At 40.9% G+C, this 26,133-nt stretch overlaps 1 protein-coding gene across 19 annotated transcripts in view; it reads right to left on the bottom strand.

Annotated features, from left to right (window-relative positions):
• Window positions 1-16,780, bottom strand: part of CLOCK (clock circadian regulator) — a 121,376-nt gene extending 104,596 nt beyond the window's left edge. For 9 of the 19 annotated variants that reach the window (XM_005555258.5, XM_045392596.3, XM_015450461.4 and 6 more), the window contains exon 1: window positions 16,620-16,780. The gene's annotated coding sequence lies outside the window, so the exon portion shown is untranslated. Of the gene's footprint in view, window positions 1-15,525; window positions 15,890-16,321; window positions 16,541-16,619 lie in introns of those variants that run through there. The other 10 variants (XM_074039979.1, XM_074039985.1, XM_074039977.1 and 7 more) reach the window with 2 other exon arrangements.
• Between the last annotated feature and the right edge of the window lie 9,353 nt (window positions 16,781-26,133).

Genomic DNA, 26,133 nt, shown 5'->3' with positions numbered 1-26,133 from the left:
AGTTAATTTAAAATACATTCAAAGCAGGATGTGGTGGCTCATGCCTATAATCCCAGCACTTCGGGAGGCCGAGGAGGGTGGATCACTTGAGGTCAGGCGTTTAAGACCAACCTGGCCAACATGGTGAAACCCTGTCTCTATTAAAAGTACAAAAATTAGCAAGACATGGTGGCAAACGCCAGTAATCCCAGCTACTGGGGAGGTTGAAGCAGGAGAACCGGCTGAACCCAGGAGGTAGAGGCTGCAGTGAGCCAAGATTGTACCCCTGCACTCCCGCCTGGGAAAAAGAGTAAGACTCCATCACACACACACACAAAAAAAAGTAAATACATTCCAGCTAAAAAAAGAAGAATGCCATAAAAGAGGAAGATGTAGCATCTAAAACAGTAAATCTAACCAGAAATGCAGTCATGGAATATCTCAGAATGACATATATACAGCAGCTTACAACCTGTCAAGACTGAAAAAGGAAGTATGAGGGCTCTAAGAGTGTTATCTCCAGGAAAAGGGATTCCACCTAACAGTTAACAGATATTATGATCCAAGCAGGAAAAATATCTGAGAATATGATAAAGGTATATATTTCTCTATCAAGAAAAAAGGACAATTACAAACTGTGGGAGGAAAAGATGAACAAAAAGTCATCTAGATACAAAGCAATCTAGTGGCATGATTTAAAACACTGATGAAGTACAAGAAGAAATAAGTAAATATTTTATTTCTTGAGTTCCACTAGCATTATGACTTTAGACCACAGAAAAGAAAAATCACCCTAGCACAATAATTAAGTAAAGTGTGAGTTAATCCTCATCTTTCTTAGTAATGAGTCAATAGATATAATTTGAAGTCAGTAAATCAAGAAATAAAAGCAGATCTCAACAACAACAACAATAGCCTAGGAGGCTCTACTGGAGAATTCTACCAATCATTTAAAAGAATCAACTAGGCTGGGCATGGTGGCTCACATCTATAATCCCAGCACTTTGGGAGGCTGAGAAGGGTGGATCACGAGGTTAAGAAGTCCAGATCATCCTGGCCAACATGGCGAAACCCCATCTCTACTAAAACTACAATTAGCTGGGCATGGTGGTGCGCGCCTGTAGTCCCAGCTACTCAGGAAGCTGAGGCAGGAGAATCGCTTGAACCCAGGAGGTAGAGACTGTAGTGAGTCGAGATCACGCCACTGCATTCCGCCTGGTGACAGAGCAAGACTTTGTCTCAAAAAAAAAAAAAAAAAAAAAAAGAAAAGAAAAGAAAAAAGAAAAAAAGAAAAAAAGAAGAAAGGAATTAACCCAATCCTCCTCAAACTCTTCCAAAGAACTAAAACAGGAGGGAACATTTCCAAACTCATTCTAAAAGGCCACCATTACCCGATACCAAAACCAGACAAAGACACCACAAGAAAACCACAGTAATAACCATAATGAATACTGATTTTTTAAATCTTAAACCAAATTCAACAGCACATTAAAAGGATTATATACCATGACCAAGTGGGATTTATACCAGAAATTCAAGGATGGTTCAACACACAAAAATCAATTAGGGTAATATACCACATTAATAGAATGAAGCACAAAAACCACGTGATTCCAATTGATGAACCAAAGCATTTGACAAGATTGAACACCCTTTCATGATAAAAACACTCAATAAATGAAGAATAGAAGGAAACTACCTCAACATAATAAACACCATATATGAATACCCCACAGCTAACATCCTATTCAATGGTAAAAGACTGATCACTTCTTCTAGGATTAGGAGCAAGTCAAGAATGCCCACTCTCATCACTTCTATTTAACACAGTACCAGAAGTCCTAGATAGAGCAATTAGGCAAGAAGAATAAATAACAGGCACTCAAATAAGAAAGGAAATTACTTCTGTATACAGATGACATGATTTATATGCAGAAAGCCCTAAAGAAGAATCCACAAAAAAACTGTTAGCACTAATACATGATTTCAGCAAAGTTTCAGGATCCAAAATCAATACACAAAAATTGTGTTTCTATACGCTAAAAACGATCAACTGGAAAAGAAAATTTAAAAAAAAAATCCCAATTTACTATAGTATCAAAAGAGGAAAGGCCAAGCATGGTGGCTCAAACCTGTAATCCTAGCACTTTGGGAGGCCAAGGTGGGAGGACTGCTTGAAGCCAGGAATTTGAGACCTTATGTCTATAAAAAAAATCAAAAAATTAGGCAAGTGTGGAAGCATATACTTTTAGTCCCAGTTACTTGGGAGGCTGAGGCAGGAGGATCATTTGAGCCCAGGAGTTCAAGGTCACAGTGAGCCATGATTGTGCCACTGCACTCCAGCCTAGGTGACAGAGACCCTATCTCTTTAAAGAAAGAAAAGGGGTTGGTGGGGGGGTGGAGGGGGGCCGAAGGGTAGAGTGGATAAAATACTCAGGAATAAACTTAACCAAGGAGATAAAAGACTTGTACTCTGAAAACTACAAAACGTTGCTAAAAGAAATCACAGAAAGAATACAAATAAATGGAAAAACATTCCGTATTTTAACAGTAATTAAACATTACTGTTAAAATGTCCATAGTACCTAAAGCAATCTAAAGATTCAATGTAATCCCTGTCAAATTCCCAACGACACTTTTTTTGCAGAAACAGAAACAAAACCATCATAAAATTCACACAGAATCTCAAGGGACCCCCCCAAGTAGTCAAACCAATCTTGAAAAACAACCAAAAATTTAGAGGCCTCATACTTTCTTATTTCAAAACACACTACAAAGCAACAGTAATCAAGACAGTGTGGTACTGACATAAAGACAGAGCTACAGACCAATGGAACAGAACAGAAATATACCCTTGCACATACCACCAAATGACTTGTGACAAGGGTGCCAAGACTACCCAATGGAGAAAAAAACAGTCTCTACAACAAACAGTGTTGGCAAAACTGAATATCCGCATGCCAAAGAATGAACACAATATACCTCTCCAAAATGTGAGAAGCCAAAATGTGATGTTATTGATTTTTTTATGATGACCTAAAAGTTTTGATCTCCAAATATTTTTCCAACACTTTTTAATTAAGTATTTTAGATACATATTAGAATATTTTTCTGCCTAGAAAGTAATTTAAATCCTTTCACTGACTAAAGATTTTTGTGATTGTTCATAAATCCATTAAAAAGTGCTTGTTTAAGGCCAAGCATGGTGGCTCATGCCTGTAATCCCAGCACTTTGGGAGGCCAAGGCAAGTAGATCACCTGATGTCAAGAGTTTGAGGCCAGCTTGGCCAACATGGTGAAACCCTGTCTCTACTAACACCACAAAAATTAGCCAGGCGTTGTGGCACACGCCTATAATCCCAGCTACTCGGGAGGCTGAGGCAGGAGAACAGCTTCAACCTGAGAGGCAGAGGTTGTAGTAATCCCAAATCACACCACTACACTCCAGCCTGGGCAACAGAGCAAGACTCCATCTTAAAAAAATAAAACAAAACCAAAGTGTTTGTTTAAGATGTAGGAGAGTGGATACTTGTTTACTAAATTCAAGACACATTACAAAACTTTTGCTTTTCAGTAAACTCTCAATGTTTTCCTTTTTGCGTGTGTCTTAAAACATTTATAAAGAACCCGGTAAGTAATAAAACGCTTTGTACATTTGTTTGCCATTTAATCTAGGTTGTACTACCTTATGATTACCAGCACAGAAATAATTAACAATTACAGTTGTAATATGCAGCGAGTCAAGTGGAGCATCAATGGAACAACACCAAACTTGAAACGAGTGCTTATTCTACTCTCAACTATCACCAAGCCAATCCTCAAACTCTTCCAAAGAACTATATGCGAGAGAACATTTCCAAACTCATTCTAAAAGGCCAGAATTGCCCTGATATCAAAACCAAAGATATCACAAAAAAAGAAAGCTACAGCAATAAACCTAATGAATACTGATTTTTTTACTCTTAAAAAAAAAAATACTCACAAACCAAATTCAACAGCACACAGTCTATGTGCTGCCGTACTGCAGTATCTAATACTCCTGGGTATTTTTATTATAGCAGCCAAAACTAAAATATCCATTCTATCCTTACATGCTAATAGACTCTAATCCTGACGCCTTGATTTGGTTTTCTCCACAGTACAAATATCCATCTAGCATATATTTAACTCACTAGTTTCTCATCTGGTTTCCTCAGTTAGAACATAAGCTCCCTGAAGGCAGGGCTTTGTTCCCCAGCAAATAGAACAGTACCTGGCACTGAGGAGATGCTCAATATATACCTGCTGAATGAACAAGATAAGGACCACAATTAAAGGTATACTAAAAGACTCTAAAGCACTACTGAGAAAAATGAAGGGCCTAAATGAATGGAGAGGTATATTGTGTTCAAGGATCAAAGGACTCAATGTTGCTATCAATTTTCTTTAAATTAATCTATAGAGTAAATACAACCCTAAACAAAATCTCAGCAGCCTTTTCTGTATACAGTGACAATATTTTCTTTTTTTTTTTTTTTTTTTGAGACAGTCTTGCTCTATCATCCAGGCTGGAGTCCAGCAGCAGTCAATGGCTCACAGCAGCCTCAACCTCCTGGGCTCAAGCAACCCTCCCATCTCAGCTCCTGGGTAGCTGGGATCACAAGCGCATGCCACCACGTCTGGCTATTCTTTTTCTATTTTTTTGGAGAGCCAAAGGCCTCGCTATATTGCCACTACACTCCAACCTGGTCAATACAGCAAGACCCCGTATCAGTATAAAAAATTTTTTTTTTGCTTCTTGATTGTGGTGGTTACAAGAATGTTTAGGTTTGTCAAAACTCAATCTGCATACTTAAATTGGGCAGATTTTAACATATATACATTATAATCCAATACAAATCAATTTTAAAAAACATACTACATCAAAAACTGAAACCCAACAACAAAATACCTAAAGAACACTACATAAAACAGCTCATAAAGATTGAGTATTCTGCACACCTTTAAAAAATAATAGGGGCCAGGTAAAGTGGCTCATGCCTGTAATCCTAGTACTTTGGAAGGTCAAAGCAGGAGGATCACTTTAGCCAGGAGTTCAAGACCAGCCTGGGCAACAAAATCAGATCCTATCTCTGCAAAAATAAATGATAATAATAATAATAGGAAACTGTCTGCACTTAGGTAAAATGAACTAGTTTGAAGCAGGCCAATATTCTTACTAAGAACAACTTAAAAAGCTAAATAAATTATAAAAATCGTATTTTTAAAGGTAGTGAAGAGTTGTGGAAGCATGGGAAAAAAGAAGGTCTAAAATTACAGTGATGAGGAGAATCTTTTTTTTTTTTTTTTTTTTTGAGATGCAGTCTTGCTCTGTCGCCCAGGCTGGAGTGCAGTGGTGTGATCTTGGCTCACTGCAACCTCCAGCTCAGAGATGGGGAGAATATTTTAAGGGTATTTAGATGACCAGCATCTGTCTTTTCCCTGGGAGTATTTCCTAATTATTGCTTGGGCTAGAGGCTGAAAATTGAGGCCTGACCTGTGTAAAATATTGTTGCTGAGGAACACAGAAGCCAGGACAGCTTTTGGTGTTCACACAAGGCGGAAATAACAAAACTAGGAGACTAATTCTCATAAAAAGTTTCATGCAAGGACCTCAAGCTTAAGGGTGGTATCTCCCCTCAGCATATTTGCTGAATTTTAAAACCGTGCAGGGTAAAAGGCTACAAAGTTAACTAAAAAACTTTAAAAAGCAAAGTGAAATTTCCCATCTTTGGCATTGCTAAAGGGACAAGACCAACAGGCTTTGAAATGAACGCCTTAGAAGATAACACCTGAAAAAATAAGGAAAAATAAGGATAACAAACTATTAAAATAGCAACCCAGCCTCCACATAATTTAAGATGATGGGCTCTTGATATGGGTTGGATGTTTGTCCCCTCAAAACTTCATGATGAAATGTAAATGTAATTCCCAATGTTGGAAGAGGGACCCAGTAGGAGACAACCAGATCATGGGGGCAAATCTCTTAAGAATGGCTTAGTACCATCTCCTCGGTAATAAGTGAGTTCACACAAGATCTGGTTGTTGAAAAGTCTGGGACCTGCCCCACCTTGCTCTCTTGCTCCCACTCTTGCCATGTGATGTACCTGCTCTCCCTTCACTTTCAGCCATGACTAGAAGCTTACTAAGCCTCACTATAAGCAGATGCCAGCACCTTGCTTCCTATATACCTTGGAGAACCATAAGCCAATTAAACTTATTTTCTTTATAGATTACCCAGTCTCAGGTATTCTTTCATAGTAATGCAAACAGATTAATGCAGCTCCCTAGCCTATCTGCATAGAACTTCCCCTTCCCCCACCCCTCTCCCAACCCGGCAAAATGTACCATTACCTGGTAATGCTTGCTTAATTTTTTCACTACACAATGCCTGGCATTCAATCAAAAATTATGAGACATAAACAAAACAATCAACAGACTTAACCTAATTGACATTTGTAAAACACTCCACCTAACAACAAAACACACATTCTTTTCAACTGCACATGAAGAACCCTTACCATGACAGAATATACTCTAGGCCATGAAATAAATCCAAATAAATTTCAATTTATCTCATCACAATGGAATTAAATTAAAAATAACAATGATCTCGGGAAAATCCTCGAATATCTGAAAAATATATAACACACTTATAAATAAACTATAGACCCAATAAGACATCAGAAAAGAAATTATAAAGTATTCTGAATGGAATGAAAATGGAAACATAATATATCAAAAACTGGAAACGGCCAGGAGTGGTGGCTCACATCACAGCACTCCAGGAGGCCAAGGAAAGAGGACTGCTTGAACTCAGGAGATCAAGACCAACATGGGCAACACAGTGACATCTTTGTCTTCAGAAAAAATTTTAATAAACTGTGGCCAGGTATGGTGGCTTACACCTGTAATCCCAGCACTTTAGGAGGCTAAGGCATTGTCTGATTGCCTGACCTCAGGAGTTCAAGACCAGTCTGGGCAACATGGTGAAACCCTCTCTCTACAAAAAATACAAAAATTAGCCAGGCATGGTGGCACACGCCTGTAGTCCCAGCTAGTCAGGAGGCTGAAATGGGAGGATCACTTGAGCCCGAGTGGTCAAGGCTGCAATGGGCCATGATTATGCCACTGCACTGCCTGAGCAGTAGTGAGACCTTGTCTCAAAAAACAAATAAATAACTTATAAACAATTAAAGGGAAGTTTATAGCATGCTTACATTAGAAAAGAAAAAAGGTCACAAATCAATGACCTCAGCTTCTATCTTAAGAAACTAGAAAAAGAAAACAAATTAAACCCAAAATAAGCTGAGGAAAGGAAATAAAGACCAGGGCAGAAATAAGAAAACTACAGGCAGTCAAACTAAAAGTTAACTTTTCAAGAACCTCAATAAAATTAGTAAACCTCAATAAAATTAGTAAACTTCTAGCCAGACTAATCAGGGAAAAGGGCAGCAGACACAAATTACTAGTATTGGGAATGATACTAAATCTCTACAGGTTATACAGATATTAGACTCATTACACTTTCTACAGATAGTAAAAGAACAATAATAGAGTATTATAAGCAACTTTTTGCCAATAAATGCAACAAGTTAAATAAAATGGATAAGTTCCTTGGAAAACTTACCAGGCATGTGGAGACAGAACAATACAACCATATGACCAATAACCAACAGAAAAACAAACAAGATAAACAGACCAATAGATGATGCCGATATTGGAAAAGACAAGCATTTAAATAACTGTAATTAGTATGTTCAAGAGAACTGGAGTCTATTACAAGTCTATAAAATAAGATCAAAGGAATACTCTAGAACTCAAAACCACAATGTAAAATTAAGAATACAAAAGATTAGTTTTGCCAAAAAGAGAAGACAGTTTTGGCATAATGGAAGGCAGGTCAATAGAAAATATCCAAACAGAGAAAAAAAAAAAAAATTCAACATGTGGAACATGATAATTACCTTTAATATATGTATAATTAGGATCTAAAAAGAAAAAAAGGGGCAGAATATATGAAAAGGTGATAACAGAACTTTCCAAAACTAAAAGGCATCCAGCTACAGATTCAAAAAACTCTATAAACATAAAGCGACAAAGAAAACCACATCTGAACACATCATAGTCGAAGTGCTTTAAAAGTAAGACAGTCTTAAAAGTAGCCAAAGAAAAATAAAAGACACATTATCCTCAGCAAGAATATAGCTAATACATTGCCTTCAATAAGACTGGTAGCTGACTTCAACAAAAAGAAAGGAAGACAGAAAGCAACCAAACATTCTTGAATGTGTTGAAAGAAAATAACTACCAACTTAGAACTTTATAGCCAATGAAAACACACTTCAGGCCAGCCACGGTGACTCATACCTGCAATCCTAGCACTTTGGGAGGCCAAGGTGGGCAGATCACTTGAGGCCATGAGTTTAGAGACCTGCGTGGCCAACATGGCGAAATCCTATCTCTACTAAAAATACAAAAAAATTTAGCTGGGCAAGGTAGCACACACCTATAATCCCAGCTACTCAAGAGGCTGTGGCATGAGAATCGTTTGAACCCAGGAGGCAGAAGCTGCAGTGAGCTTAGATCAGCCACTGCACTCCAGCCTAGGCAACAGAACGAGACTGTATCAAAAAAACAAGTTCAAGAACAGACTGGGCAACATGACAAGACCCTGTCCCTACAAAAAATTTAAAAATTAGTTGGGCATGGTGGCATGCGCCTGTGGTTCCAGCTACTGAGGAGGCTGAGGTGGAAGGATTGCCTGAGCCCAAAAGGTTTAGGCTACATTGAGCCATGTTATTACCACCACACTCCAGCCTGGGTGACAGAATGAGACCTTGTTTAAAAAAAAAAAAAAAAAAAAAAGGGTGAAATTGAGATATTTTCAGAGAAACAAAAATAGAAAAAAATCACTAATAGTAGGTAGGCCAGTATCAAAATGCATGATATATGGAAGTGACAGTATTATTACTCTAAAAATTGAAAACAACTTCAATGTCCAACAGAAGATTGATAAGTATTACAGAGATGAGAACGTTACATACCTACTAAAAATAATCACATAGCAGAAAAATACTGACATGAAAATATGTTGATGATTCACTGTTAACAGCTTGCACTACAGTAGACTACATTATGAACCCGTAACATCATATAAGTACACATATACTTATGTAATGGCTAAACAAAATGCAGGAAGCAGATAGATAATCAAGAAGATTAACAACAGCACTCTTGGTGGTAGGATCTCCAATGATACTGTTTTAACTTTTTTTTTTTTTTTTTGAGACTGAGTCTTGATATGTTGCACAGGCTGGAGTGCAATGGCGTGATCTCTGCTCACTGCAACCTCTCCCTCCTGGGTTCACGTAATTCTCCTGTCTTAGCCTCCCAAGTAGCTGGGATTACAGGCACTTGCCACCATGCCCAGCTAATTTTTGTATTTTTAGTAGAGATGGGGTTTCACCATGTTGGCCAGGCTGGTCTCGAGCTCCCGACATCAAGTGATCCACCCACCTCGGCCTCCCAAAGTGCTGGGATTACAGGCATGAGCCACTGCGCCCAGTCTAAAATTTAATCTATGCTTTCTTAGTATTTCCCAAGTTTTCTACATTAGGGATGTGCTACTTTTACAACTGGGGGAAAGAGAGGAGGGGAGGGGAAGGGAGGGGAAAGGAGGGCAGGGGAAAGGAGGGGAAGGGAGGAGAGGGGAGGGAGTGAAGGGGAGGGGAGTGGAGGGGAGGGGAGGAGAGGAGAGGGGAGGGGAGGGGGAGGAGGAGGGGAGGAGGGGAGGGGGAGGGAAGGAGAGGAGGGAGAGGGGAGGAGAGGGGAGGGGAGGAGAGGAGAGGGGAGGGGAGGAGGGGGGAGTGGAGGGGAATGGAGGAGAGGGGAGGGGAGGAGAGGGGAGGAGAGGGGAGGGGAGGGGAAGAGAGGGGAGGGGAGGGGAGGGGAGGAGAGGGGAGGGACAAAGGCAACTTTTTATATTAAACTATATTTTAATACAAACGATAAGTTCTTAGCTAGGGATATGGTCTAACCTTTATTGGTATATCCCCCATTTGTGCTTTTTACCTTTTTTAAATACCAAAATCTGCCAACATAAATCAACCTGTACTTGCATTTTCCACTATTTGGACCTTGAGAGCTTGTTCAAAGGTTCTAGCAGGGGAGCGCAGCTACTCATACACCCTTGACCCAAGACCAGTCCTCCTCTATTAGGGATGGTCATCCTCTTCGACCAAGCATGCAGCTTCGGGAGGGACACACATGGAGCAGTGAGGGAGGAAGGGGATGCCTGCCGAGTCAGCCAGATGAGCTGAATCAACCCTGGGGATCAATGAGGTAACATGTCACAGCCAGATAGCCCTCACATCTCATTTTCCACTATTTGGGATGAGAATTAAAAATGTTAACTACCTGAATATGAACTCTTTGAAAAAGAAAATTAATATCCATCATTATTAATGTAAAAAATGAATGTTTCTGAAAAATGAAAAGCAAATTATATCTGAAACAGCATACTTTAAAACACAAAGTAATTCACAAAATTTCATTTTTCACAAGTGATTTCTTTCTGTAGACTTCTAAGACTTAAAATTAGCAGAATTATATCTCTGAAATATCCAACTAAAGTAATAACTCAGAGTTGAGGCTATGAGAATAAATTTAAATAATTTAACATCTGCATAATCAAAAAAATGGAAAAAAACAGGAATCTCTTTATCCACCTATTTAAGTTACACCTAATAGGGCTTTTAACAAACGGCTGTAAAGCAACCTGTAAATATAAATGCCATTATGTAATTATAGTCAATTAGTAATAATTATATTGCTGACACGTGAGTGTTCTATAAATAATTCATACAACTCCATCTAGAATTTTTGATTCAAAAAAGGAGAAAATGCAACAGCCATTGGTGTAACGCCTACAAAGAACTTAAAAAATATTTTACTTTATGCATCTATAAAAAACTATAAGGAAACAGATAAACATCAAAAGGTTTAGCTACAGTGTGGAACTTTGACTTTTCCCCCACAGTGTTGTTTTATTAAAATAGTCACAGCAAATAAGTATTTTGACACAGCACTAGAAGTAAAAATGTGGGGAAGAGGTGACATAAAATACATACTTCAAGACTGAGATAAGAGGAAACAATTTTCTTTTAATATTAACACTGGCTGACATATTTGGTGGTAGACAACAGTTAACTGATAGGATTTAATTTCCAAATTTTTCTAGCAATCTTGAAGTGATTAAAGAGGCTGTATTATAATTATTAAATAAAACATCAAAGGGTTCTTTCCAGTGGGAAAGCTTTAAAAAAAAAAACTATTGAAATAGCTCTGTCTCACAGATACCTGCTAAAAGAATGTAACAACTCCTTACATTATCAAGAGCTAAGATCTGAGCTAAGTTTCCTTTCTCAACTAATTAAAAGGTTGAGATACATATTCTCCCTCAAAACCCCATGCCTCTCCCCCACCAAAAAACAAAAACAAACAAACAAAACAGCCAGAAATAGGCTCACCCTTACAAATCTTGTGTGTAATTTTCTTTTAAAATTTGTCATTTTCTACCTTGTGTTATAATGTCTATGCTTTTCAGCTGGGCACGGTGGCTCACCCCTATAATCCCAGCACTTTGGGAGGCCGAGGTGGGCGGATCACCTGAGGTCAGCAGGTCAAGACCAGCCTGGCCAACACGGAGAAACATCGTGTCTACTAAAAATACAAACATTAGGCCGGGCGCGGTGGCTCAAGCCTGTAATCCCAGCACTTTGGGAGGCCGAGACGGGCGGATCACAAGGTCAGGAGATCGAGACCATCCTGGCTAACACGGCGAAACCCCGTCTCTACTAAAAACACAAAAAATTAGCCGGGCGAGGTGGCGGCGCCTGTGGTCCCAGCTACTCGGGAGGCTGAGGCAGGAGAATGGTGGGAACTCGGAAGGCGGAGCTTGCAGTGAGCTGAGATCTGGCCACTGCACTCCACTCCAGCCTGGGCGACAGAGCGAGACTCCGTCTCAAAAAAAAAAAAAATACAAACATTAGCCGGGTGTGGAAGCAGGCACCTGTAATCCCAGCTACTCTCGGGAGGCTGAAGCAGGAGAATCGCTTGAACCCAGGAGGCGGAGGCTGCAGTGAGCTAAGATCATGCCACTGCACTCCAGCCTGGGTGACAGAGCAAGACTCTGTCTCTAATAATAATAATAATAATAATAATAATGATAGTCTATGCTGTTTTAACCATACTAGATTCCACCGAAGGCAGGGTCAATTATACTGCATCTTTCTAGGTAACTCCCATAGTAAACAGTCTTTATCAATACTCTGAACTTTTTGCAAACTCTATCAGCTAAAAAGAATTAAGGTTTGGTAATTCTTTGTAACCTGGTTTAAAACAAACAACCCTCTGGAACTATTAGAGAACCAGAGGGATGGATGGAGGAGAGAGTATGCATATTAGTTGTTTGCTGTCAGTTAAGCAAAAGCCAGACCAAAGAGCCTCTTCTCTCCTTTTCCCTTCAAAAGCTAAATTTTATCCAAGTCAGTAACAGTGTCCTTTAGCTAAGGAGAGTCTGCTTAGGTTCACTTCAGAGAAGCTCAAGAGGCTGGTGTAATCTAGGAGGCTTTCGTAGGAGTCTGCAAGCAAGTACAGAAGAAAAACAAATCAAAGTTTAACCCAGATGCTATTGCTCAAGTCAAAGCCAAAGAAAATCCTAAAACTTGGATTCTGAAGAGTCCTATAAAATTCATGTAATCCAAGTACTTCTTGGGTTTTGTTTTGTTTAAAAAAAGGGTGTCAACTCTGTCACCCAGGCTGCTCTTTTAGAACTCCTGGGTTCAATTAATACTCCCACCTCAGCCTCCCAATTGGCTGGAACTACAGTGTGCACCACCCCATCTGGCTATTTTTTTAAAAAACATGTTGTAGCAAAGAGGTCTCACTATGTTGTCCAGGCTGGTCCTGAACTCCTGGACTCAAGCCATTCTCCCACCTCAGCCTCTCAAAGTTTACAGTAAATTCAATCTATACCAGATAAAATTTACATCAGTATGACCTCCCTGCAAACTCTGCAAATGCCTCCATAACAATTGGCCCCTCACTAGTGAAAAGATGAGTATGACCTACAGTCTATATCACATGTTAAGCTTTCTCACAGGCTCCAAGTTATGTCCCTGTCCTGCAGGTAATAACAGAGCCCATACTAGAGGCAAAATGACAAAGCAGATGATCATTCAAAACGATTCTGTTTTCGAGACTGAAAAGGACATATTTGCTAATGCACAGAAAAATATCTAGAAGATCATACAGTGGTGCTAACAGTGACACCCTTCAGTCAAGGTATGAGTAGCTGGGCTCCGCAGATTCCTCTGGGGAGGAATGTGAGCTAGAAGTGGATGTAAAGGGGTTGTCACTTATTATATATACACCATTGTTTTAACTTTTTATGAGCGTCAATTTACTTCTGTAATTTTAAAAATAAGAGTCCCGGCTACTCGGGATGCTGAGGCAGGAGAATCACTTCAACCCAGGAAGCGGAGGTTGCAGTGAGCAGAGATTGCGCTACTGCACTCCGGCCTAGTGACAGAGTGAGACTCCGTATCAAAAAATAAATAAATAAATAAATAAATAAATAAATATAATTCAATTTTTTTAAAAGATTGAATAGACCCACATGGAATTCAAATGAAAAATAAGTGCCACTTTGCAAAAGTCAATCAGAAAAACCTACATATCAAACAGAAATAATACAAGTATCCTATCCTACAAAATAAAAAGGAATACTGGTAATATTACAAAACTGCTCACAGCAACTGCAACCCATTACTCACTATTCACTACTTTGATTACACAATGTTAGTCACCAGGGGGAGTTTGAGGGTCCATCTAACAGCTGCCTGTGCAGTCTTAACCTCATTAAAAAGGTTTGCAACAATTCACAGTCCTAAAAAAAGTTCATTTTGTACACTGTCTCTTTTTTCATGAGAAACCACCAGACACAAACACACACACACACACACCCCAATTTACATTTCACCAGGGTTCATGTTTGATTTCCTCAAAAGAAAGGTTTCCCAATCTGAAAAGCAAACCAACCTGGACAATCAAGTTTACTAGCACTTAAAGGGAATGTTCACATACTCCTCACACTTGTTCGTCATGAAACTTTGGGATTAAGTAAAATTTTATCCACTTATGACTCCTGAAAAAAAGAGGAAGGGGAAACACAAACTACACTCTGAAAGCAGCATAATCTAGCCATAATGCCAAATGTAAACAATCATTATACATTTTAGCAAGGCAAAATATAACTAAACATCTTTAAAAGATAAATGCCTGTGACCTCTGCAATCTTAAAAATTAAAGTGTAAATAGTCATAAAATGTATCCCAAACTTTCTTTTTAGTTGATTTTCCTAAAAAATATTAAAAGCAATCATATTGAAAATGACTTAAATCACCATAAATTAGGCAACAAAAATCACAAAAATTATTTGGGAGAGGGAATTTTTGTTTAACCCAGTTTATGAGTCCACAATATACACAAAAATTTGAAAACATGAAGACATACACATAATACATCTCATTTCCCACCATTCCCTCAGACACTATTTCTCACCCTCCTCTATTACTACTAGTTTTCTAAATCCTCCCAGAATTTCTTTATATAAAGAGCAAACATAAATTTGTATTATTATACCTCGCCCTTAAGACATAACACGCTATTCACAATGTACTACTTAGACCTTGCTTTTTTCACTTCATAACAAATTTTTGTGATCTTTCCCTGTTAGTACGCAGAAAGCTTCCTTATTCTTTTTTCATAACTGATTATGCCTAGCTTTAGAACATTTTCAGTCTGCTTTCTCCAGGCTAACCTTTTTTTAAATTCTTTTTATTATTATTATACTTTAAGTTCTAGGGTACATATGCACAACCTGCAGGTTTGTTACGTATGTATACATGTGCCATGTCGGTGTGCTGCACCCATTAACTCATCATTTACATTAGGTATTTCTCCTAATGCTACAGGCTAACCTTTTAAGACATTCTGTTCAGCGAACTACTTAACACCGGAATTAATTTCCTTCCCCCAAGATTTGAAAACCAACCAGATTTGCGATGTCCCCAAGGGATACGTTTCAGAGAAAGCAACTCATTATCTAAATTACATCCTTTTAAGAATGTTTATTTTCAAACAGGTAGAGAGGAATATTGCACAATTTTCTCCTCTAATCGCTTAAAGCTACAAATCAGAATGCAATCTTCAAAGTAAAATTACCTTTCATTTGGGGGGTTCAGCGTTATAGTCAAATCAACAACGACTGTAAAAGTTTCTTTACTTCTTGTGCTTTTCTTCCACTGCAATTTTTTTTTTTTTTTTAATTTTTTAAAGAAGACTAGAAAGCCTTCAAGTCTAATAGCATGGCATTCTAATAGCAGGAAACCACAACCCGATTTGATCTTTCATCTGCCAGGTCAGAGACTGATGCTTTTATCTTGCAGAATTAGGCTCACCTACCGTCAACAAGAGGACTTCTACAAAGCGACAAACACTTCCAAAGAATATAAACTCTGCGGCGCTGCGTGTAGGAAATTACACTCCAAGGGCCAGAGCCAACTCCAGAAAACCCGGCTTCACTGGCGAAAAGCAATCTACAAACGCCAGCGGGGGTGACCGGGAACGGGAAGCGCGGGTGGAGGAAAGAAGAGAAACCGAGCGCCTCGCCGCCAACCCTCGAACCCGCGCGCGGTCGTCGGAGTCAGACACTAAGAGCCGCGCGCTGCCCAGGGACGGAACCCCGGAACCACGACCACTTACGGAACCAGCCCGCGAGCGGCAACGGCGGCCGCTCGGACTGCGGACCGCGGCACGCGGGCCGGGCGCCGGGAGGGCGGGGGTTCCCCGGAGGAGCTGGCCGCCCCGGCGCCCCATTGGGCGCTGCTCCAAACGTGCCCGAGTGGTGACAGGAATAAAGTGGGTCACAAGGCCTAGCGGGTCCCCAGCGAAAGCGCTCTCGGCACCCAGTCCCCGGCTTTCCCCGCCTCCCAGTTGCTGGAATCAGCAGCAGCTCCGGGCGCCCTCAAGCCACCTGGCCCCGCCGTGCACCCCACTCCCGCCCCTGCCCCGCAGGTAACCCCAGCTGCCCCAGAGGGCCTCTCAGGCAGGGCAGGCCTCCGCCCCAAGTCCAGGGAAAAGACACACTAGAACAAGACGCCAAACTTGGGCTTCAGCTCCCGCCTTCCCCACCCTTGGCCGCCGCCCCCCGGCCCCACACACGCCGCCCCCCGCTCCCTCCCCTTCCCCGCGCCCTCACCGTGTGGCTTGCGGCGGCTCCGGCTTCTTCCCTCCCCCACCCAGGTCTCCCGCTGCGGTGGCTTGGAACCACTACTCTGCCCGTGTCCAGGAGGCGCCGCGGCTCCCACCTCCAGCAGCACCTGGGGCTGTGAGTGGCGCCCCCCACCCACCCCCCCAAAAATTCGCCGCTACTGTGGCCAGCTCCTCCTCCCCCTCCCTTCCCTTCCCTTCCTCCACCGACCGGAGCGCGCATGCGCCGCCGAGGAAGCCAACCGGTGGACGGCAGGCCCTGGGCCCACCCGGCGGGCGCCACTCACCGGTAGCGCTCACGGCGGCGGCCAGATTTCCTTCGCGCTCTCGCTCTCCGGGGTTTCCTTTTTTAAAACGGCAGCCGCAAGCCGAGTCAGTGATTGCGCCCCCTCCCGGCGCATGCGTCGTCAGCTACCCCGCGGGCTCCGACGGCCGGCGGAGGCTCTGCGCTCGCCCCTCCCCTCACTCTCCCTTTTCCCGGCGCGGCTCGGTGCGCATGCGACTTGCCCAGTTAGGCAGCACGGAGCCGCGCCAGGGATCCCGGACGCCCGAAAAGATTCCTGCTCCCTTGGGCCGAAACCTGGCTCTGCAGGCGCCCAGTTCCCTGCCCCGGCCGGGAAGGGCACCGGTTACTAGAAAGCCGGGGAGGCGGGGCCTGGTCGGGTGGAGGGCGCGGCCGGCCGGCGGAGCGCTAGCCTTAGGTCCTGGAGGCTCTTTGGCTTTCCCCCCGTGTGCCGGGGGCGAGGAGGAGGAGGAAGAGCTTCCTGCCGGATGAGGGATCCGGAGGCCAGAAAGGGAACCCGCTCTCCCTTCCAAAGCAAAACACTGCAGACGCCAGGTTAGATTTTTCGGGTGTTGGCAGGAGACTTTTTCCCCCAGTGGCATCACTCGCGTTTCCTCTCCTGGTGCTGGGAGTGAAGAGTTGAAGAGGCGCCTGGACCGCCAGTGACATCCTCTCCCATCTGGAGGAGCGAGGCTTGGGTTGCTTCTTATTGGTGGGTGGGTTTGGGGAAACAGGGCATGCGCCTTCGGCCGGAGGAGGGAAGCGAAAGGACGTCGGGATTTATTTGCTCATTTGGAGATTTTCCCCCGGCCTTTTATAAAAACCAAGTGACAGTATGATGGAAGATGGGGAATGAAGCATCAGAAATAAACCAGGACCCTAATTTGCATGGATTTCCTCGTTGCAACAACGTGTGACTACTACGTATCTTCGGGAAATGACTTCCCTTGATGCGTTAAGGCACTCTTGGTCCACAGGGGAAAGCACATTTCAGTGCTTCTACTGGAGAAGAGATCTTTACAATCTTAATTCCTAGTAATTCCTATGTTTTAATGAATATCATTTGGATTTGAAATAAAAAGCCATCTTCTTGTTTCAAAAAATACACTTTACTTTTTTGGCTATAAAATCCTCCCTTTAAAGTAACATTCACCTCAGTAAACATTTTCAGTTCTTGCTGTATGCTCCGGGCAAAAGAACATCAAACTGAATCACTTATTCAGATACTTGATCCTTCACCTAAGGATTTTTCTTTCAGGAGTGGGAAAACATGATTTGTTAATTGACCCCATCATATAACAGAAGATATTTTGGTCGACATTTTTGCCTGTTCAGCATTCATTCCCTATTCTGATAATTTCCTTTGAAGAACTATCATTTATCCACTCTCAGTCCACATGGTCTGAGCAGGACACAGGGGGAAAGCATATTTGAGTTTAATCCTCTGTTGCAAACTAAGTTCCTAAGAAAGGTTTTACCTCTTTACCAGTGGGTTTAAATCTGGGAGAATGGAAACCTGGAGCCGTCTTTCCACACGTGAATTCTGAGAAAGAAAGCAACATGGAAAATAAGCAGATTTGAAGACAAGAGGTTTGGCCTAAACACATGTTTGAGGCCCTGAAACAAATGTGGACTAGATTCCTCTGGAAATTTCATTAAACCAGTCAGTAAATTCTTGCATCTGTTTTATTGCTTAAACCAGTGAGAGGTTTTCTTTCACATGCAATCAAGAGTCCCGACTGACAAGAGGTAGGTAGGAAGACAGGAGGCAAAGTTAATAATACTGATAAGTTAGGTTGCAGCCAGACAAGAGAGGGTTTGAATGCTTTCCCTAGGATGGATTTTTGAATTTTATTCTAGAGACACTGTTCCCTCCTCATAGTCCCCGTCATCTAGAATGTATTATCTTCAAAAATACCTTTGCCCTTTTTACTGATTTCATTGTCCTCTCAGTCACCAAGATCAAACCATGTCCATCTTTGACTCCTCTCTCTCTCATTGTATTTAATTATTTACCAAGACCTGTTGATAATCCCCCGTTTTTCTGCTCAGTCCTCTCTCGCTGCTTGAACATTTCCCATGGTTCAGTTTACAGCTTCTCCTTTCTCCCAGATTCTCTCCAAGAAAAGAAAAAATGTACTACATGTGTTTTTTTTGTTTTGAGATAGAGTCTTGCTCTATTGCCCATCTGGAGTACAGTGGCATGATCTCAGCTCACTGCAACCTCTGCCTCCCAGGTTCAAGCAATTCTTCTGCCTCAGCCTTCCAAGTAGCTGTGATTACAGACTCCCACCACCACGCCCAGCTAATTTTTGTATTTTTAGTAGAGATGGGGTGCCACCATGTTGGTCAGGCTGGTCTTGAACTCCTGGCCTCAAGTGATCCACCCGCCTCAGCCACCAAAAGTGCTGGGATTACAGGCGCAAGCCAGTGTACCAAGCCTGTATTGGATATTTCCAATAGCTTTTCCAACTTGCAGATCCCACATTTTCATAAAACAAAAATCCTGCCTCATAGTTTCATAGATCCTAAATTTATATTCCATAACCTTAAACATAATTTCAGATATTCTGTTCACTCCTTCTTGTGAACCTTGCTATCATTTAAACTGATTATTTTCTCAACTCCTCTGTCAACTGATTTCCCCCAGTTGGTAGGCAATGTATCATAGTGGTTAAGAGTACAGAATCAGGATCTAAACTGCCTGCATTTAAATCATAGCTTCACAACTAATATCTGCATGACTTTAAGCAAGTTATTTCTCTGTTCTTTAATTTCCTCATCTGTAAAATGGGATAATTACAATCCTATGTCATAACATAACTGAGACTGTGTGTGTGTGTGTGTGTGTCTGTGTGTACTTTTATCTGGTACATAAGAAATCCCATAGAAATGTTGGCTATTCTTGTCAATGATGTTCCTTTTTGGGTAATTTTCATATCTCTTTTGCTCTAATTCTTGCCCTAACTCCTGTGTCACTCTGTCAGTCACAAAGTCATATCTGTTCTTCCATAGTAACTCATCCATTCATTGACATTCCTAGTTTTACTACCATGCTTTAAGGTGAATTGGAGAACAGGAAGCTTTAAGATATGCTTAATACGGAATATAAGGTTAAGTATTTTTTTAAAGCTTGCATAGTTTATTCAGTTACTCATATTCTTTCTAATCCCTTTAAAATAGAACTACAAAATCCTGCCTCATACTTGAGGTAGTATTACAGACTTTGTGGTCAAAACTCTTGGCTTAAATTCTGACTAATGCTGAGAGATAGTGAGCAAATCAAGTAATTCCTCTGAGCTTCAGGTACTTATCTGTAAAGTTACAAGAATAGGCATTTCAGAGAACTGTGACGATCAAAGATAAACTGCTACATAAAGGTTAGGTGGTGATCTTTAAAGGTTGTAAATCTTTACAATTTCTTGTTGGAACCCTAGGAATAGTTGAAATGACTCACAGATTTTTTAACTCCAGCCTTTAGTTCTCCTCTGGGCTCTATACACACTGTTCAGTTATCTACCTGATGTCTTTTCTTCTGTATCACAGATATCTTGGATGCTCCCTTCAATCTATTCTCCACAGAGCAGCCAAATTATTTTGAAAATATAAATGAAGTCACGTTATTTTCTTCTAAAATCCCTTTTATCATTTCCCATTAATACAAATTCCTAATTATGGTCACAATAACCTGTTTGATCTGGCCCCTTCCTACCTCTCCAACCTCATGTCTTACCATTTTTTTCCTTTTCCTGTAACTCTCCAACTGAGAAACTGCCTTTCATTTCCTTGCTAATTTCTCTCTGCTCTCAGGCTTTCAGGCATGCTGTGCCCTTGACTGGACCCTCCTACCTTTTCTCATGGCTGGCTCCTTCTCAATCATCACATCTCAAAGATCTAACTACCCTATTTAAGGAGGTCTCCTGCCAACATCCCACCTGCCCTCCCACCACCAATAATATGCAAAGTTATTCTCTTCTATTGTGTCCAGTTTCCCCCATAATACTTATAAGTTTAAATTATGTATATATTAGTTATATGTATACATTAGTTATATGTATATATGATATTTGTTTTCTTATTAACTATTTTCCCTACCACCACAAGGTAAACTCCAGAAGGGCAAGAACCATGTATTTTCTTTGCCACTCACTGTATGTGTAGCATCCATTTCAATACCTGAGGTGAGCTGTACCCACCTTGAAAGCTCGAGGATTGCTTGAGCCCAGGAGTTAAGGCAACATAGCAAGACCCCATCACTAAAATAAATTAATTAAAATTTAAAAATAAAAACCAGGTTGGGTGTGGTGGCTGACGCCTGTAATCCCAAGACTTTGGGAGGCCAAGGCAGGCAGATCACTTGAGGTCAGGAGTTTGATACCAGCCTGGCCAACATAGCGAAGCCCTGTCTCTACTAAAAATACAAAATAATTAGCCGGATGTGGTGGTGCATGTCTGTAGTCCTAGCCACCTGGGAGACTGTGGCAGGAAAATCACTTGAACCTGGGAGGCAGAGTCTGCAATGAGCCCAATTCGTGCTGCTGCACTCCAGCCTGGGTGACAGAGCAAGTCAGTTTCAAAAAAACAAAACAAAACCACCAAGGCCTGAGGTGAATAAATGATTTAATGAGTGAATGAAATGCCAGAAAGAAGATTTTTAGGATCATCTTTATCCTAAATTATGACTGTAGGCAGATTATTGTCAAGGGGTAGCCTTAGTAATGTGCATGAAAGTGTGTCCGGAATTTATTCCTTCTGGTGGGTTCTTGGTCTCACTGACTTCAAGAATGAAGCCGCGGACCCTCGTGGTGAGTGTTATAGCTCTTAAAGACGGTGTGTCTGGAGTTTGTTCTTTCCGATGTTCACATGTGTCCAGAGTTTCTTCCTTCCGGTGGGTTTGTGGTCTCACTGACTTCAGGAGTGAAGCCGCAGACCTTCCCAGTGAGTGTTACAGCTCTTAAAGGTGGCGCGTCCGGAATTGTTTGTTCCTCCTGGTGGGTTTGTGGTCTTGCTGACTTCAGGAATGAAGCTGCAGACCCTCGCAGTGAGTGTTACAGCTCATAAAGGTAATGCGGACCCAAAGAGTGAGCAGCACCAAGATTTATTGTTAAGAGTGAAAGAACAAAGCTTCCACAGCATGGAAGGGGGCCCAAGCAGGCTGCTGCTGCTGGCTTAGGTGACCAGCTTTTATTCTCGTTTGGCCCTGCCCACATCCTGCTGATTGGTCCATTTTACAGAGCACTGATTGGTCTATTTTACAGACTACTGATTGGTGCATTTACAATCTTTTAACTTGACAGTGCTGATTGGTGCGTTTTTACAGAGTGCTGACTGGTGCGTTTACAATCCTTTAGCTAGACAGAGAGCGCTGATTGGTGCATTTACAATCCTTTAGCTAGACACAAGAGTTCTCCAAGTCCCCACCAAACCCAGAAGCCCAGCTGGCTTCACCTCTCAAAAGTACAAAGGAGAAACAAACTAAAATCAGTCGGTGAAATATGATGTGACTAATACTATTCTAGTGATTGAATACTTGAGAACCAACAAGAATATGTAACACTAATAAGTACAGCTAATACCTGTATAAGAAGATGCTGACTGAAATCTAAAATAAAGAACAAGTGCATGAAGTACCTCACCTTCTAAAGAACTGCCAACATTTCGGGTCAGATACCCACTCCTTCACCCAAGGATAAAAGTTGGACAAAAAGGGATCTACCATAGCCAAAACCTCTCTCTACTCTCAGACCATATAAGCCCAACACTTGGCAAGAGGGAAAAACACCTGAGAGGATCACTGAAGCCAGGCTCTTGGTGTGTACTATGGTTTTTCCTTTCCTTTTTATGCCTTACCCTACCCCAAGTGAACAAGACTCCAGCAGAATCAGGTGACTGTGAGGGAGGGAGAGTGGCATCTGATTCACTATCAAACTTGCTGATATTGCCTTGTACCTACATGAAACAGGAAAAGAGTTGGAGAAATAGCTGGCCAGGGAGTAGGCTGAAATAAAGCAATCTACAACATCTACCATGTGGTGTAGCAAGGATACCATGGTTGTGTAAGTTTCTCATGTGTCAATTGATGCTGTGTGGAAAATGCTGTCCAGATTTGAACCATCTTGACACCCAAGGGGGAAGGAAATTCTAGTAGCAAGAGGCTGGATTTACTTCTAGGAGAGGAAACTAAGAGAGTTAGCAGAGATAGAGCTAAGACTGATCCATCTCTCATGTCAATCAAGGGACTGTGCAGTTGGGAAGCTGTTTCAGAGTTTCTAGGAGAACTCAATGTGCCCCATTAAAGAGTGAACAATTTGGATGCAGTATTCATTGTACAGTTAAGGGAAATTTATCCCTTTCATCCCTGTTCTCTCTCCCAGTCCCCAACAGAAGAGGGATAGGCCCTGAAAGTGTTACTGGTAGAGGGTCTTGACTGCAAGGTGTCCAAGTTCTTGGTGTTTTGAACAAAGATTTGGACAAAACGCCCAGCAAAGTAAAGACAGAATAAAGCAACTAAAGAACGAAAGCAGGGATTTATTGAAAATGAAAGTACACTTCACAGTGTGGGAGTAGGCATGAGCAGTGGCTCAGAATCTTCTCCGGTCCAAATACCCCCTAGAGGCTTCCTATTGGCCACTTCATTTCATGAAGTGGTGGCTTGCACCAATCAGAGGCTGAGGTGAAGTTACAAAGTTGCAAAAGAACCCTCAGCAGGCAATCAGTCTGATTGATTGCGGACAGCCAATTTCCCATCTGCCAGGCACAAAAGGTCCGGGTTTGCAAAGTAGCCTCTGTCCTTTTGTTACTTAGGCATGGAAAGTTAGAGTTTTCCTTTAAATCTAGCTCTAGGAAGGTGGCGTGAAACAGCCTTAGGTTCCCTGCCTCTAGACCTTATTCTCCTGCCTCAAAAGGAGAGGGAAAAACTGGTTAAAAACCCCACCTTTCATCTTCAGAGTTCCTTAAGTCACAAGTTCAGCCAGAGAATGTTTGCTTGGAACTGACACTGGAGTGTTCAACTAGACAGACTTAATAACCCACACTGTGGAATGGGTAAAAGAAGATGCTCAGGTTGCCTTTAAAGGATTTGTAGCCTAGTGCTTCTTGAATTTTAATGTGCATATCACCTGGAGATCTCATTAAAATGAAAATTATGATTCAGTTAGTCTGCGATGGGGCCAGAGATTCTGCATTTCTAACAGGCTCCTTAGGAATCCTGCTGATTCTAGGACCACATTTACCACATTTTGACAAAAAGGGCACTATAGAGAAGGGAGATTCAATACAGCACAGTTGGCAAGAATAGACAAAAATATTAGGATAAAATATCAATTTTTATAGATCAAAAAATGACTGAATTAAAAAAACTTTGTACCCCATTGAATATTCATTCAGTAAAATGGGGAACAATATTACATATTAAATAATTTCTGCATATCCTGACAAATATTTTTACCCTAGTCAAATGAGAATGTATACATGAAGCAGTGTATGGAAGTAGTAGTGACCTGTGTTGGCAGGCATCAATCAGTCCTTGCTAAAAGAATGTGTGCGTGCACTTTGCTAAAGAGCGGGGCCGGAATCACAAGCAGCCAGTTCTAACATGATATACTTTTATTATTTTTACAAATGTTAGTCTTCAGAACTGTTTGTGGGTAAAAACTTACTGCCACCTGGTGGATCTGAGTTAAGACAAAGGGAAATAGATATCTTTTTTAAGCTCTCCTAAATACTATTATTATTTCGTTATTTTAACTTTAAAAAGAAAACAGATAAATATGTATTTACTTTTTAAAAGACTTCATTTAGGGGGACTTTCTGCATTTGGTTTCAATTGGAGGGGAAAATAATATATATGAAAGTTATTTTGATAAATATGGTTATATGCATTAGATGGCATTAGAGTTACACTGTAACTGTAGAAGATGGCTCTTCCTTTCATTTCCACAGCTGTTTTTATCCTGAATAGTAACTTACCCATTCATTTCTGGAAGGTTCAGGAATTGGATAAATAAAACTAGGTAATTACCTCTCTGACATGTGTATGTAATGCTATAATAAAGACCACTGTGTGTGACCTCTCTGAACTTTCCTCCATCTAGTCTCAAGATGTATATTTACTATCTCAGAAGAATTTTCCTAATCCTTCCCAGAATTAGATCAATTGATTTTTACCTGGTGAAATAAACTCTTATTACCTTACCCAAATGTGTATTTAACTTTCCTTCCACTTCATGGTTCTCTGTAGCCTCTAAGATCCCTAAATAGCAAGAGCCTTTTCTTGACTCAATCTTCAACTGCCTCAATTCTCACCAATTCATTTTTGTGATCTAGGCATTTAAACCTAGTCTAGATTCTCTCACAAATATCAGTGAACATCCATAATGAGAATTATGGATCACAAATACAAACAAAGTAGAAAAAAATCTGTTACTGAACTATTATATGCTGGATTTACCAACCTTTCCTCTAAAAGTGATGTTCATTATTATGCCAAGATGAAACATCCTATAGGCCTTCTGCAGTGTACTAATGTATATTTTCTCATGATGAATTCTTCTGTGATTACTGTTAAAACATAGGTCATCCTACAATATATTTTTCTCACCTCTGCTCAGGATTTAGAAACTTACATGGTGTAGTGTTCTAATGATTCTATAGTTTAACTATTAATGAGAATACTCAGTAATTGTCTAACTTGATAGTAACTACTCAGAACAATAATAATGAATACAGATTTTTTTATGTACTTTTCAAAATCTATTAATTGCATTATGCTATTAAGTGGTTAATGTTTTAATAGGTAAGAGATTTCTAAGAAAAAGCTTTATGGTCATAAATTTAAAACTTTTTGCTTAAGTCTCTAGATTTTAAAATGTGTTGACTTAAATAAAATTTCATGGTTTTCTTTCATTGCTTTCATTCGTAGTTCTCTTTGGAAGTGAGTAAGCAAGAAAGGTCTTGTAATATTTGTGTTTTTGTCCAACATGAGTTAGAAAAAGGATAAACCACAGAAAAATACTAAGGGCTTAATACAAATTCTGTTTTGTTTTGTTTTTTGTTTTGTTTTGTTTGAGATGGAGTTTCACTCTTGTTGCCCAACATAGAGTGCAATGGCGCGGTCTTGGCTCATCGCAACCTCTGCCTCCCGGGTTCAAGCGATTCGCCTGCCTCAGTCTCCCGAGTAGCTGAGATTACAGGCATGTGCCACGATGCCCAGCTAATTTTTGTATTTTTAGTAGAGACGGGGTTTCTCCATGTTGGTCAGACTGGTCTCGAACTCCCGACCTCAGGTGATCTGCCCCCTTTGGCCTCCCAAAGTGCTGGGATTACAGGCGTGAGCCACCATGCCTGGCTGCCAAATTCTATTTTTCTCAGAGGCAATGAATATTCTGAAATGCCTGAAAATTTTTAAAATGACATATATGCCATAATTCTAATATAAAAATGAAAATAAAATAAATCTGTTCATGAATTTTCTGATCCCTAATTATAAAAGCAGTCATAAGTAAAACATTCAGTACACA

This window comes from Macaca fascicularis, chromosome 5 (genome assembly GCF_037993035.2).
Source record: "Macaca fascicularis isolate 582-1 chromosome 5, T2T-MFA8v1.1".
NCBI classification, from domain to species: domain Eukaryota; kingdom Metazoa; phylum Chordata; class Mammalia; order Primates; family Cercopithecidae; genus Macaca; species Macaca fascicularis.
Note: the sequence above shows the minus strand (reverse complement) of the source record. Positions and strands in the feature narration are given on the sequence as shown.